We start from the raw sequence: 14,455 nt of genomic DNA, 5'->3' as shown, positions 1-14,455 counted from the left end.
TGTGGTTTTCTGATTGGGTAACAAGAACCAGCATGCCATGGAGAAAATACTTCTTCTATAACATCCTCATTCAAAAGTCGCTCAACTTCTTGTTCAATGAATTTGGTATCAGTTCCTGTGTGTCGTCGGCACTTTATGGCAATTGGCTTGCAACCTGGAGGTAGAGGCGGCAAACTATCGATAGTAATGGCCATCGATATTTTCCGATATTATGAGCTCTACTATCGATAGTAATCGATAGTTTTCAAAAAGTGGAACGAATCATATCATTATGCCCGAAAATAGAACATTTATTGAACACAATCCACAAAAAATCAGTATAAAGCACAACTATTTCATGCTATATCATTTCTGAAATTCAAATCGGAATCACTCATAAATCTCTTCAGGGATACGTCCGAGACATTCTTGGGCTGCAGGCGCTTGCCCCTAATGTGACCGCCGAAGAAATTCTTGTTCAGATGTAGTTTGCATTTTGCGATCGCCCGACATTTTCTCGGGTATTGTAATATCTTTGGAAAAATGTTTTACAGCATTCTCAACTGATAGCAGGAGAGTTTTCAGTTGCTTTCATGAAGTCTTTGACCTAAAATGTGCCTTATCTTCTCTCGTCTACATACAGTCTCTGACAACATATAAATATCTTTTTTTTTGCCCGTATTGGCATCACTCAACTAAGGTTAGGTTGAATGGAGAATCCCACCTTCCAAAATGCTAAATAGTCTTTTTGCCGGCACTGAAGTGAGTAGATACTTATATGTACACCTATGAATTGAAACAAACTCCTTACCAGTTAACTGCAAACAGCGGTACATTTCTGTTAGCGCGAAAAATAAGCCAATGAGTGGGAAAAAAACTATCATTGACTATCGATAATAGGCAACTGACTATCGATGTATGACGATAGTGGTCGCTATCGATAGTTTTCCGCCTCTACCTGGAGGTATATTTTGGAAAAGTCGAACAGGTTCGACTTTTGCGAATGTTAATCCGCAGATACTCAGAGGTTCTCTGTGACCCCCAAACTTAATCTCTACAGATGAATGACGGCTAAGGATATCATGTCCTAAAATGACGTCAGAGCAAAGGTCTGTCAAAATGTTAAGTTCAACATCTTTGTAACTGTGGTCTTCAATTTTTATATCTACAGAACAGGCTCCTTTCACTAAAGAGTTGAGCGACGTTGAAGCCATAGTGACAGTGAGGCAACTAGCAGAAATAGGTACTTTGAGCTTTTGGACCAGCTTCTCGGAAATAAAACTTGTTGAACTGCCCATGTCAACAAGAGCGTTGGTCTTCATTCCATTCAAAAGAATGGGTAATATAGCTTTAGATAACAACCCATTCGAGAAATAGAAGCTAAAAGTATGGTATGACAATGGCAAGATTTGTTGGAGCTTGAAGATTTAGAGCTCTTACACACCTTGGCGTAGTGGCCGATTTTTGAGCAGGCACGGCAAGTGGCCTCCCTTGCTAGACAAGAGTCCTATTGTGATAAGTAAGTCCACAGAAGTAGCATTTTTTTGTTGTTGCAGTGACAACCTCTCCTGATATTTCACTACCCACCGAGCTACATTCACGTCTTTCGCAGACTGAGTGAGATGAACTAGAGAAACGACGCTCCTGGACAGTATTGACTAAAGCAGGTCCTTGGTATTGAATAAATTATTCCAGTGCCGACTCTAAAGCATTTTCTTTAATCGAAGCCTCCTCGAGAGAGTAAGCTTAGGATTCTCCAATAACCTCTGACGAATGCTTGCGTCGAGAAGGCCGGCAATGAAAGCATCGCGAATACAATCGTCTCTGTTCACTTCTGCCGTCACAGAATCCGTCGCTGTCCTGCCCACCTTAAGGCCGATCTCCACTGATTAACATATTGAACCCATGACCTTTGTGCCCTAAGAACATTATGCGTAAATTAACAATTAAATTAAAAGTTGGATTCTTGATAGCATGGATTTGACACGTGACGAGGGGGTGATTACCTTCGGTCCCACGCTCTGGGATACGTGACGTCAGCCACACGTGTCGACGGCGGAAGAATCTCAAGTCATTTTTGTGAACTATTTCAAAGCGCGTGTACATGGCGTGACCCAAGCCAAGTCAAAAAATATAGTGCCTATCAAAGGGGGTCAATCATCTTACAAATCGAACCCGTATAAATTTTAAATGTCCATGAACACTACCGCCAGAAATGTAGCAAGCATGTAGTCACTTTCAAAACTCTTGAAATTACAGTTTAGTTAAGTCAGAAAATGTATAGAAATTTTCTTGGCGGCAAAGGGAGATATCCGAAGAGAGGGGGTAACTGCTATAAATATGAAGGGACGCCATGACGAAGTCTCCTTCTCCGCCATTTGTGATACAAAGCAGACGAAAATTTGTTGAGCTGCTCTGCGAAATCAAACAACAAAAGTAGACTGAGTTCAACTGCAGATTTTAGCCATTGTGGCTAGGTCTTGACTCCATGAGGAGATAGTTTTCTTGAGTGAAATAATTGTACCAGATAGGACGGTCAAAGTACTGAATAAATTCTAATGTGATTAAGTAATTCGTGTGCGGAAATAATTATAGTCCATCATGTGCGCTCAGCAAACAAGTGAAGGGTATTTTTTATGCTTTATTCCAGGAAACCTGAAGAAATATAATGATATGGAAAGCCATGAATGTAAAAATGGCTAAATAAAATGCCAGGGTCGCAGGTGAGCTCCCCCTGTGGGTGGAGGCGGTAGAATAACACCCACGGTATCCCCTGCCTGTCGTAAGAGGCGACTAAAAGGGGCCTCAGGGGCTCTGAACTTTGGAGTGTGGATTGGCGACCACGAGGCCCTAAGCTGAGTCCTGGCATTGCTTCCACTTACTTGTGCCAGGCTCCTCACTTTCATCTATCCTATCCGACCTCCCTTGGTCAACTCTTGTTCTTTTCCGACCCCGACGCTATTAGGTTTGCGAGGGCTAGGGAGTCTTTCATTTTCACGCACTTCGTGGCCCTTGCCTTCCTTTGGCCGATATCTTCATTTTTCGAAGTGTCGGACTCCTTCCATTTTTCCCTCTGATTAGTGTTATATAGAGGATGGTTGCCTAGTTGTACTTCCTCTTAAAACAATAATCACCACCACCACCACCACCATCGCAGGTGAGCCCTATGACGAATAATGGTTTGACTACATAAGGTAATGTGACTTTCCATCTTACTACCTAATATATATTGTTTCATGATCTCTAAAAGTGTATTTGAATGGGGACATACGACGCAGTGGTCACCCCTACTAAGTTTTGTAAATGTGAGAATACGACTAAAAGAGTCATTTGTTTTATTTTCCACTTGGATAAATTTTTGAAGTCTTGCGAGTGCCGTATAATGTTGTAAAAAAGTTATTGAATAGGGTTTCGAAGTGATATCACGTCCAATGTAGATCGTCGTCCGTGTGAGTGTACTGCCTATATTTTGTGATGTCAAATTAAGATGTTCATTCGACGTAAAAATTTTCTGTCTGCAATTTGACGTTAATAATGTAGGAATCCATGGTTACTCATTTTCAATCGAGTGGAAGCGCGCTGTCGGGTGAGAATCTATGGTGATGAATTTGGTCACGGAGAGAAACGTTTTTCTAGGCCCATTTTAAACTGTGTCTGACTGACAATAAAAAGATCTAGTAGAATGTTTCAGTCATATTTCGTAAAAATCAAGTTATTAAATACGATATCATTTATGCGGTTATTCATGATTAATGCATTGTGCGATATTAGACGTCGAGATTTCTAGTAAGGATTTTATTCCAGTTCTTTGTCGATGATAAATGTGGAGCTGGGAAACAGAGGTTAGTTTTGTTGATATGAGATTTGTGAATCAGGTTGGACCTGTCATTGAAGCCGGGACATGGAAGCCCGAGGAATGTTTTATATGAGTTGAGATGAGATGTGCGAATCAGGTTAGAGTCCTGTCATTGAAGCCGGGACATGATAGCCCGAGGAATATTTTATAATGTTGGGAATGGAAAGAAATACATAGAAATCGATAGCGGTATTAATTTGCGACGCGTATAATTAGTGTGGGCATCTTGAAGCATAATCTGTGCATTTTGTTGGTTAGAATATCGTATTTGTTTAATTATGTCGGCAGAGTTTAAAAGTGAGCATTTTGAGAAGCCAGTCAACTGGAACAAACCAGGTGTTTCATGTTACTGCCAAGTGAACTTGGGGACGAGAGGCCTCAGCTGTGATAACGGGACAGGCGTGGAATTGAGATTGTACTGTATTCTCGACCGGGGAGAACGTTAAAATGCTGGATTTAGTTGAAATTCATAGCCGGTAATAATCTGAGTATTGTGAAATACTGTAAAATTTGTTTAATTGGAGACGTAATGAACATTTGAAATCACGAACTTTGAGTATAAGGAACGGAGTAACCAAATTCAGGGTTGTCCAAAATATAGAGCGATGATTGTGATGATTGGTTTGTCTGTGAGGGGTGTGCAAAATTCATAAATGGTATGACGAGATATGACATCGTAATTATATGGCGAGTTGTTTGGTTTGTACGTAGATTATTAGGATATCCAAGTGTTAATAACGGTTAGGACTAGATTAGATTTTAAAGTGTGAGATCATGAGACAAGATATATAACTGGACATGAATTATGTAACAATTCTTTTCCAGCCTGATAAATATCACAAGATTGAATTCACATCACAGCTGCGTAGGAATTTGTGAAGAAACCAGAGTCCGCGGAGATAAAATTTACTGTTCTTTAACATTTCGTTAAATCATTTAAATTTATTTAATTATTAAATTCAGTGAAACCGCATTTTGAAATAACTTTAATCAAGCGAACAACTTGGAGACGCATTCTGGAAATTTTAGTTTGTTTTCTAGGGAATATTTAAATGTAAAGCAACGATTAAGGGGACATATCCGAAGAAAATGGATTTTACTGCCACAAAGTTTGTGAGCATTGCTATTGTTGTAATTATTGAACTTTGATTGATTGAGCAGTGAATGTGCTGGGGATAGTAAAGTGGAAACTTTGGTCATCAACCGATGTAACTTAATTGTGTTTAGCCTTCAGCCTAGAAACTTGGATGGTCAGGGGGTCATCAACCTCAGTGACTTAGATTATGGCCATATGCCATTGTAGCATCATTTTCCTTGCGGTCATCATCCACAATGACTTTAAAGTAACTCAGAAGTTTAGATGTCGGTCCATGACATAGACGCAGGTCACATCAATTCAATTAAGGGTCCATGCCGTAGAACCACTGTGTGGCACACACCAATTGGACTGCCTTAATTATACCCAGAGTCCAGAGTTCGTGTTACGAGGGCTGGACCATAACGAATCACTATGATGGTACATATGGTCTCACATGGAAGCCGAATTTAAGGATTTCCAGACTTTCCTTTCTTAAATAATTAATAATTGAGACAATGGTTTCTAGTAAGAATGCCCATCAGGCAGTTACGTTAAAGTCTCACACCAGTGTTCTGACCTTTATGTAAAAATGATTGTGGTGTCCAGTGGACACAATTGACTTCTATGATACCGTTGACATATCAGATTGCTTCAGAATTTTCCTGAATAAATAGGAATCTTTTAAACAGACCTTTCATTCCAGTAGATAGATTAGAATTACTGAACCCTACCTTTACCTCAGCAAGTGACGAAGAACCCGATACGACCCAAGAGACAGATCTCATGAACTTTGCTGATAGGTAAGAAAGGTAGGTATCCCTCAATATGGACCAAAAACTTGACTTCCTTTTTCTATATACAGGTAGTTCAATATATCAATTTGTGGTAATACATTTAGGTGGTGTCTAGTATTTTCAAACAAGGACAGTGGACTCAGACGAAGAGGATCACCGGGCGAGTTGGCCGTGCGGTTAGGGACACGCGGTTGTGAGCTTGCATCTGGGAGATAGTGCGTTCGAATCCCACTGTCGGCAGCCCTGAAGAAGGTTTTCCATAGTTTCCCATATTCACACCAGGCAAATGCTGGGGCTGTACCGTAATTAAGGCCACGGTCGCTTCCTTCCAAATCCTAGGCCTTTCCTATCCCATCGGCGCCATAAGACCTATCTTTACCGAGCTCGATAGCTGCAGTCGCTTAAATGCGGCCAATATCCAGTATTCGAGAGATAGTGGGTTCGAACCCCCACTGGCGGCAGCCCTGAAGATGGTTTTCCGTGGTTTCCCATTTTCACACCTGACAAATGCTGGGGCTGAGCCTTAAGGCCACGGTCACTTCCTTCCCTCTCCTAGCCCTTCCCTCTCCCGTCGTCGCCATAAGACCTACTGTGTCAGTGCGATGTAAAGCCAATAGCAAAAAAAAAAAAAAGATTTGTCGGTGCGATGTAAAGCCACCAGCAAAAAAGAAAAAAGATGAGTATTTGGCCTTTGTTATTGCCACTATTGTTTCTTGTTATGATGATTTAGAAATGCAGTTTTATTAGGCACATTTCCTCCCCTCATCCTGCTCATTGCTTCAAAAGCAAACCACTTTTGAAGTATAAACTTCATCCGCTGCCGCCCCCGAATTTTCTGAACTTTTTACAGTTCTCGACTGTACCGTACTGGGAGCGGAGGGACGCTAGTTTTTGTTTTTTTTTCGATGCACTCGCGGGAACAATTTTAGTTAATTTCGAGTTCCTGGAAAATGTCTTATTTTTCGCTTTATCTCTGTATTCCTTTGATGAGACATCCCACAAAGAAGGCCTTTCTATTATATAATTAATTAAGCCCAGAGTAATCTCCTTGCTCCACTCCATTTCTGACTATAAATTTTAGTACCGGTATAGTGCAGAGAGAACGACATACGTGCGCGTACTGTATTTGTAGCTTATAACGTATACCGGTAACGAAGAGAATGAGTATTGCGGAGTGTTGTAACTATAATCCTACTTCACGAGAAGTACGTCGTTTAGGTTATCTGTTGGAATGGAAACAGCGGGGAAGATGCGGAAGCTGTGCCGACATCTCACGAACAACGAATTGACTTGACATGTTTTCCACTTGGAACGGAAAACACGCCAACATGTTAAAAGTGTTAACCTCAACATTCTGAGTTAACATGCAAAGTCAATTGGAAGACACAATCACAATATACATGTAAATTGTAACATGTTAAATTTAACATGTTGGTGTTAAAAATGTTAATCAGTGGAGACCGGCCTTAAAAGACTATTATGTAGGTGGGAGTAAATGATAAAATTTATTTGTGTGGTCTCTTTGACATTTCTTCTTAAGTTTAATAAATTGAAGTAAATGAACATGTAATCACCTTTTACAAGGTTTTATTAAACTTCAGACGACCAACTAGTGCATAAACAAATTCAGTGGCAACAGTAACATCTGACTAAGAAGTGTCAGGGAAACATACTTCTTCTTCTTCTTCTTCTTCTTCTTCTTGAAAGGTGCGGTTGGACTCATGTGTTATCGTCCAGTCACGAAAACATTAATTACTTTAACACTGACACATGTATCACTCGTATTGTACTTTAAAATGTAATTGATAGAAAAAACATACCATAGGAGTCACACAAGAAACGATGATAACGTATAGACAGAGGGTAAAGAGATTTATATCCTACCAAAATTATGATAAACATTTTGCAATGGAAGAGTGAGCATAAAGAGACTGTCAGAGGATTATAATATAATATGTGCATCATCAAGAAACTGATTTATGCTGTTCACAAGAGTAGGGAAAACATACAATTAAGGCATCTTTAAAACCGGACGAAGAAATGTCAAAGAGATCACACAAATACGGTAAATTACATCAGCCACCATCGAAATTCCAACCACGCATTGAGTAGCCCCTACATATGTAAGGAATCCATGAAGAAAGATGTAGAAGAAGCTGTTCTTATAAATGAAGGCAAGAGAGGCCTATCTATTGCCCTACTGGGTGAGTTGGCCATGCAGTTAGGGGTGTGCAGCTTCTGAGTTTGCATCTGGGAGGTAGTGGGCAGCCCTGAAGATGGTTTTCCATGGTTTCCCATTTTCACACCAGGCAGATGCTGGGGCTGTACCTTAATTAAGGCCATGGCCGCTTCCTCCCCACTCCTAGGACTTTCCTATCCTATCATTGCCATAAGACCTATCTGTGTTGGTGTGACTTAAAGCAAATAATAATAAATAATCTATTGCCCTGAAAGGGTACCGTACTGGCAAAAAAGAGGCCACACATCTTCTGTGGGTGTGGTCACAGCTATGAATATAGACACGGGAAAAGTTTTGGATGTTGACATCCTCTACAAACATTATACATGCCCTGACAAAATGATCAACTTATTGCAGAATGTAGTGCAAATTATCATGGAACTAGTGATGGAATGGAGGTCTGGGGTGCAAAACATATACCGGTATTTAACCAGTCCATTTCAAATTACAATGTGCATTATTTAAAATATCTTGGTGATAGTGATTCTTTAGTGTATAAAGCTGTAGTTGAATCTCAGACCTATGGAGCAGATGTAAATATAGAGAAATTAGAATGCATAGGGCATGTTCAGAAATGGATGGGTAAAAGACTTAGAACTCTCAAGTCCAAACTCATTGGAAAGAAACTTACACATGGTAAATCAATTGGAGGGCATGGACGACTGACAGATTCCAGTAGGCCTACAGGTGACATCCAAAAATACTACGGTTTAGCCATAAGAAGAAATATTGGCGGCTACAGAGAAATGTAAAAGGCCATTTGGGCAGACAATGACCCGTGTCATTACCTTTCTCCAGATGGTGAAAATACTTGGTTTAGATACAAGAAAGCTATAGCAATGGGTGAAAAATACATACACAAAGAACATTTCCATATTCCTCCAGCAGTACCCTAGTGGAGGAAATCAAACTGATATTCATGGATTTCTCTCAACCAGAGTTGTTAAAGAAATGTGTGCATGGTAAAAGTCAAAACCCCAATGAATCCTTGAACAATGTTATTTGGAATCGTCTGCCAAAAACGTTTGTAGGTATAAAAACATTACATTTTGGTGTGTTTGAAGCAGTAGCAGCTTTCATTGAGGGTTCTATTGTAGCATGTTATATATTAAAATGGAAGTTGGAAGAGAGATAAAAGCAACAGGAAGGCCCGAGATGAGCCATTATATGCAGCTGGGATGTATCAGAACACTGATGAATGACTCTGACTACATCCATACTTTTAAGGCTGTTTTTCTCGAAACATTGTTTTTTCCATAATTTAGCGACTTTTTCTCAGCTTGTAGCTGAGTGAGAGTTTTGAAACTTGGTTAACAGAAGCACCATGTACATCAATGAATGTATACAACTTTTTTTTGTAAAAATGTAAATTATGGGCAGGATTAGAATAGATTTTATTAAATTTTTTGCACAATAAAAGGAAGCATAGCAAAAAATTCATAAGTCTCCAACTTTTTAAAATATATGAAGATTCTTGTTTTGCATACATACAAGAGGTACTTCATAGATATTTGTGCAATAATTGATATTCTTGTGTTTCTTAGTTTCTTCAAAAAAGGAACACAATTTTGCAAACATTAACATGGGCGAGACAGGCGATTCCAAACCCCCTTCAGTATCATATTCCAACATGCCATTGCAGGACAAACTTGTGCACAAGAGCATATACCAGAACAAAATAATGACCCTGGCTGTGTGTTTGAATCTGATTCTGAAAAAAATTCATGATGTCACATTCCCAATCTATGTATTCTAAAGACTTTTACTACTGTTTCATACAATTATTTATAAATTTTATTGTTTTATTTAATTTTCGCATTCAATTTTTGTCATTTACTTTTTTTTTACAAGTTGCTTTACGTCGCACCGTCACAGATAGGAGGTCTTATGGTGGTGATGGGGCAGGAAAAGGCTAGGAGTGGGAAGGAAGTGACTGTGGCCTTAATTAAGGTAGAGCTGCAGCATTTTCCTCGCGTGAAAATGGTAAACCATGGAAAACCATCTTCAAGGCTGCCGACAGTGGAGTTCGAACCCACTATCTCCCGAATACTGGATACTGGCCACACTTAAGCAACTGCAGCCATCAAGCTTGGTTATCATTTACTGTGCACTTTCATTTAATGTGCAAAATAGTTCAGAACACAAGAGATATAAGTGCATCGTCTCATTATCAAACGGTTTTATATATTATACATAAAATACATATTTTTGTCAAAGCTGCTGTAAGTTACTTTACATGACCATAAATCACTCTGTAAGCACAAAACAGACATTGCAGAATGTACTTAAAATTTTCTATTGTCACTTAACTTCAAACACATTATCTCCATTTGCAGTTCATGTCACTTATACCTCTTGTGCTTCAGACCCCTCAATTCAAATCCATATTTAGGAAAACCTGAAACAAGTCACCAGATTTCCTGAGATCTGCACTTTTTATAAGTACATGTGTAAGGTCAGTCTTCAGCCCTAAGGCTGGTTGCATCCTCAACAGCTCTGCCATCAGCTGTCATACATGGCCTAGGCATCACTGAAGATGCGTACTAGGGAAATAAGTACATGGAAGTATTAAAACTTGCCCTGTGCTGGTATTATAGGGGACAAGTTCCCCCTTTTGCAGGTTGTGTGTGTTCCTTAATTACTTGTCTTGAACTTAGCTTCAAGACAACGAGATTGTCTAGTGGAAAGGTGTAAGTCAATTTGCTATTCCATTGTCTCCAGCAGTTTCCTGTTACCACGATACTCCCACGTGGCGCGTCCCAGGTGGTAGATGGGGGGGGGGGTCCTAACCAGCTTGCCGGCGGACCAAACACACAACCCCCTGTGGGTGGGGGCCTCAGACGAAGAATACACCCATGGTATCCCCTGCCTGTCGTAAGAGGCGACTAAAAGGGGCCCAAGGGGCTCTCAACATGGGAGCGTGGGTTGGCGACATCTGGCATTGCGTCCACTTACTTGTGCCAGGCTCCTCACTTTCATCTATCCTGTCCGACCTCCCTTGGTCAACTCTTATTCTTTTCCGACCCTGATGGCATTAGAGAATTCGAGGCCAAGGGAGTCTTTCATTTTCACGCCCTTCATGGCCTTTGCCTTTCTTCGTCCATTACTTCATTTTTCAAAGTGACAGATCCCTTCTTATTCCTTCCTTTTTCTCTGTCTACCCCGTGTGGGTGGGGGATATAGACGAAGAATACACCCACAGTATCCCCTGCCTGTCGTGAGAGGCAACTAAAAGGGGCGACCAAGGAATGATTTTATTAGAATCGTGAAACTACTTTTGATTAGTACCATCATGCGGGGAACACCAAGGGTTACCTGTAGTTGCAAGTAGTACCACTATTTTAGGTACGAAATAGGTTTGTGATTAGTAGCAGCAGAGAGTGGGTCACTGTGGGTTTCCAGTACCTGTGAGTTGTACCCTTGTGAGCAACATTACGGGTCTGGGCATTGCCTGTGATTAGTACCACTATATGAGCGGCACCATGGGTCTGCGTTGCCTGTGCTTAGTACCCACTATGTGAGGAACACCACGGGAATACCGGCGCCCGTGATTAGTACACCTAGGTGAGGAACACCATCGGTTTGCGTTGCCTATGTGTGGCGCCATTATGTGAGAAACACCATAGGTCTGCATTACCTGTACGACATCCAATACTTGTGAGTAATACCATCATGTGTTGGAACACCCTGAGTCTACGCTACTTTTGATTAGTACCCCAACAAGACAAATACCAAGGTTCTCCTTTACTAGCGGTAAGTACCATTATGCAGGGCCGTTGACCTGTAATTTGTACCCCTTTAGACAAGAAGCATCCTCGATTCAGGATTGTGCTTTAGAAGTGGTCTCTTGGTCAGTAATACTTTTTTTTTTTTTTTTTTTTTTTTGTAGTTTTTGGGTAGGATCCACTGATTGTTTTAAATTCATATCCATCCATTCATTCTTCATGTCATTTTTTATTTTGGTCAGTGGATGATTTAAAACCTTTCATTTGTCATTTCATTTCATACCATCAAGGACCGATGACCTAGATGTTAGGCCCCTTAAAACAACAAGCATCATCCTCCATCATCAGTTCCCTGTTAATGTGAGAATAACCAGGCTACATTCATAGAACCCTTCATTCACTTATTATTTTATTCAACAAACAGTTAAGAAATCATGTCCGCAATATACAATATTTATTCACAATAACAAAAACATGAATTCACATCAGGCATTGGTGATTAACATAGCTGCATATCCAGCAGTGCTTGTGCTGTTGGCAGTAGGAATTCTTCCTTGGTACATGGATAAGCCCTAAACTGACACTCGTTTACAATCTGCAGAATGGTCTCACAAGGGGCTCTACAATCACATTCTAGAGATGGCACAGTGTTTCATTTGCAGAGTGTCTGGTACATTTTGTGTGTGGCAGTTGGGATCTGCAACCAATTTGTCTTCCAGGAATATGTTATGCAGGGGTAAGTCTGTGGAATTCTTCAAACTGTCTTTTCACTCCTCCAAAGCATGGAATTTGGTTGAGGTCTTCATAGCGGCATCACAAAGGGGTGGTTGTCATGATTGTAATCTCTTTGGAGACTGAGAGTGGGTATGTCATCTACGACAGGTAGTAGCTGAGGATTATTGTAGATGTTCTTATACTCTTCATCAAGAACATTAGAGGTTCATTCATTCACTGCCAATATTTTGTAAATGCTTTTGCTGATAAGGTTATACTGTTGACATGTTAGTTAATTTCATCCAGTGAGTGGTGTTATTTTTTTTTTTTTTTTTATGAACCATAGATCAGATATTTCCATTATTTTCACTTGCTCAGTAATTAATTTACGTATCCTCAAAAGCATATTTTCAGATAGGTGAGGTAAGCTCTACCATTGGAACTGGATTCCCAAATCAGTGTCAATTATGATATAACTTGAATTTATATTTAATATTTGTGTCAGACTAAGTGGAGATGGGGTAGGTTTCATCAGGAACTTTTAGTTGCCTCCATCAATATAATTTCAGTGTTATTCCATAATTGTATTGTATTGTATTGTATTGTATTGTATTGTATTGTATTTTATTTCGTCCAACTGATCATACAGTGATATGGGACACGTCAATAATCATATTTACAGTAACAAAGGATAAAACAGTAATATACATGCCATGATAAATAAAGAGAAATATACAATGTGGTAAAGAGGCACAGATTTAAAAAAAAAAGTGATACATAAGTTAATTTTCAAGAGCTAAGTATTCTTCAATAGAATAAAAGCAATGGTTAGAAACAAATTTGAATAATTCTTTCTTAAATTTTGAACATGGTTTTATCTGCTTAATGTAGTCTGGTAATTTATTAAATAAATGTACTCCTGCATAACTCAAACTTGATTCATATAGCTTAGTTTTGTGTGGTTCTATGTGCAGACTGTGTTTATTTCTAGTATTATACCTATGTACATCAGAGTTTATGGTGTAGCTGTTTACATTCTCCTTCATATATACAAGTGTATGGAAGATATAAAGGCTAGGCAATGGTAAAATAAAATAAAGTTTAAAGTATTTCTTGCAGCTTGTCCTCCTGCCGACACCGGCCATTCCTCTAATTATTTTCTTTTGTAACTTAAAGATGACTTCGCTATATCGTGAATTCCCCCAGTAAATGATTCCATAGGTTAGTATGGGATGGACATATGCAAAATACATAATTTGGCAAGCCTTTAAATTAAAACTATTTTTCAATGATATTATTATGAAATAAATTCTACTAAGCCTTTTCCCTATAAACTCTGTATGTTTATCCCAGGTTAATGATTCATCCATCCACAAGCCAAGAAACTTTGTTGATGATGAGTACTCAATTATGGTCTCTCCAAATGATATTGGTCCAACTTCCATATTGAAATTAATCTTATGGTGAAATCTAATCACAGAAGTTTTCTGTTTACTTAAAATTAATTTATTATCTTCAAGCCAGCTCAGGATATTACTTACTATATTGCCTGCCTTCAATTCTAACCCTTCAGAACTTTCATCAGCTACAAAAACAGTAATATCATCTGCAAACAAAGTTAATTGCACTCCTTGAATATCATCAACAATTTGGACGATATCATTAATAAATACTAAAAATAATAATGGTCCTAAAACTGACCCCTGTGGAACACCATGATCTATGTTTCTGGCACAGGAATACACATTCTTAATTACATTTTTGCTCAAATCAGTACCAGTATATGATATTTCAACAATCTGTCTTCTATCCCCTAAAAATGATTTGAACCAGTCATAGGCCATTCCCCGAACTCCATACATGTATAACTTTTCTAAAAGCAAGCTGTGGTCAATTATATCAAAAGCTTTTGTTAAGTCCAAGAAAATACCTAAACATGCACCCTTCCCATCTAGTGTGTCATATATCCGTTCAATAAAGTTAATGAATGCTGTGGTACCTAGTTGATCTATTTTTATGAAAGCCATTCTGGCAACCAGCTAATATATTATGCTTCTCTAAGAATGATAA

Source organism: Anabrus simplex, chromosome 6 (genome assembly GCF_040414725.1).
Source record: "Anabrus simplex isolate iqAnaSimp1 chromosome 6, ASM4041472v1, whole genome shotgun sequence".
NCBI lineage: Eukaryota > Metazoa > Arthropoda > Insecta > Orthoptera > Tettigoniidae > Anabrus > Anabrus simplex.
Note: the sequence above shows the minus strand (reverse complement) of the source record.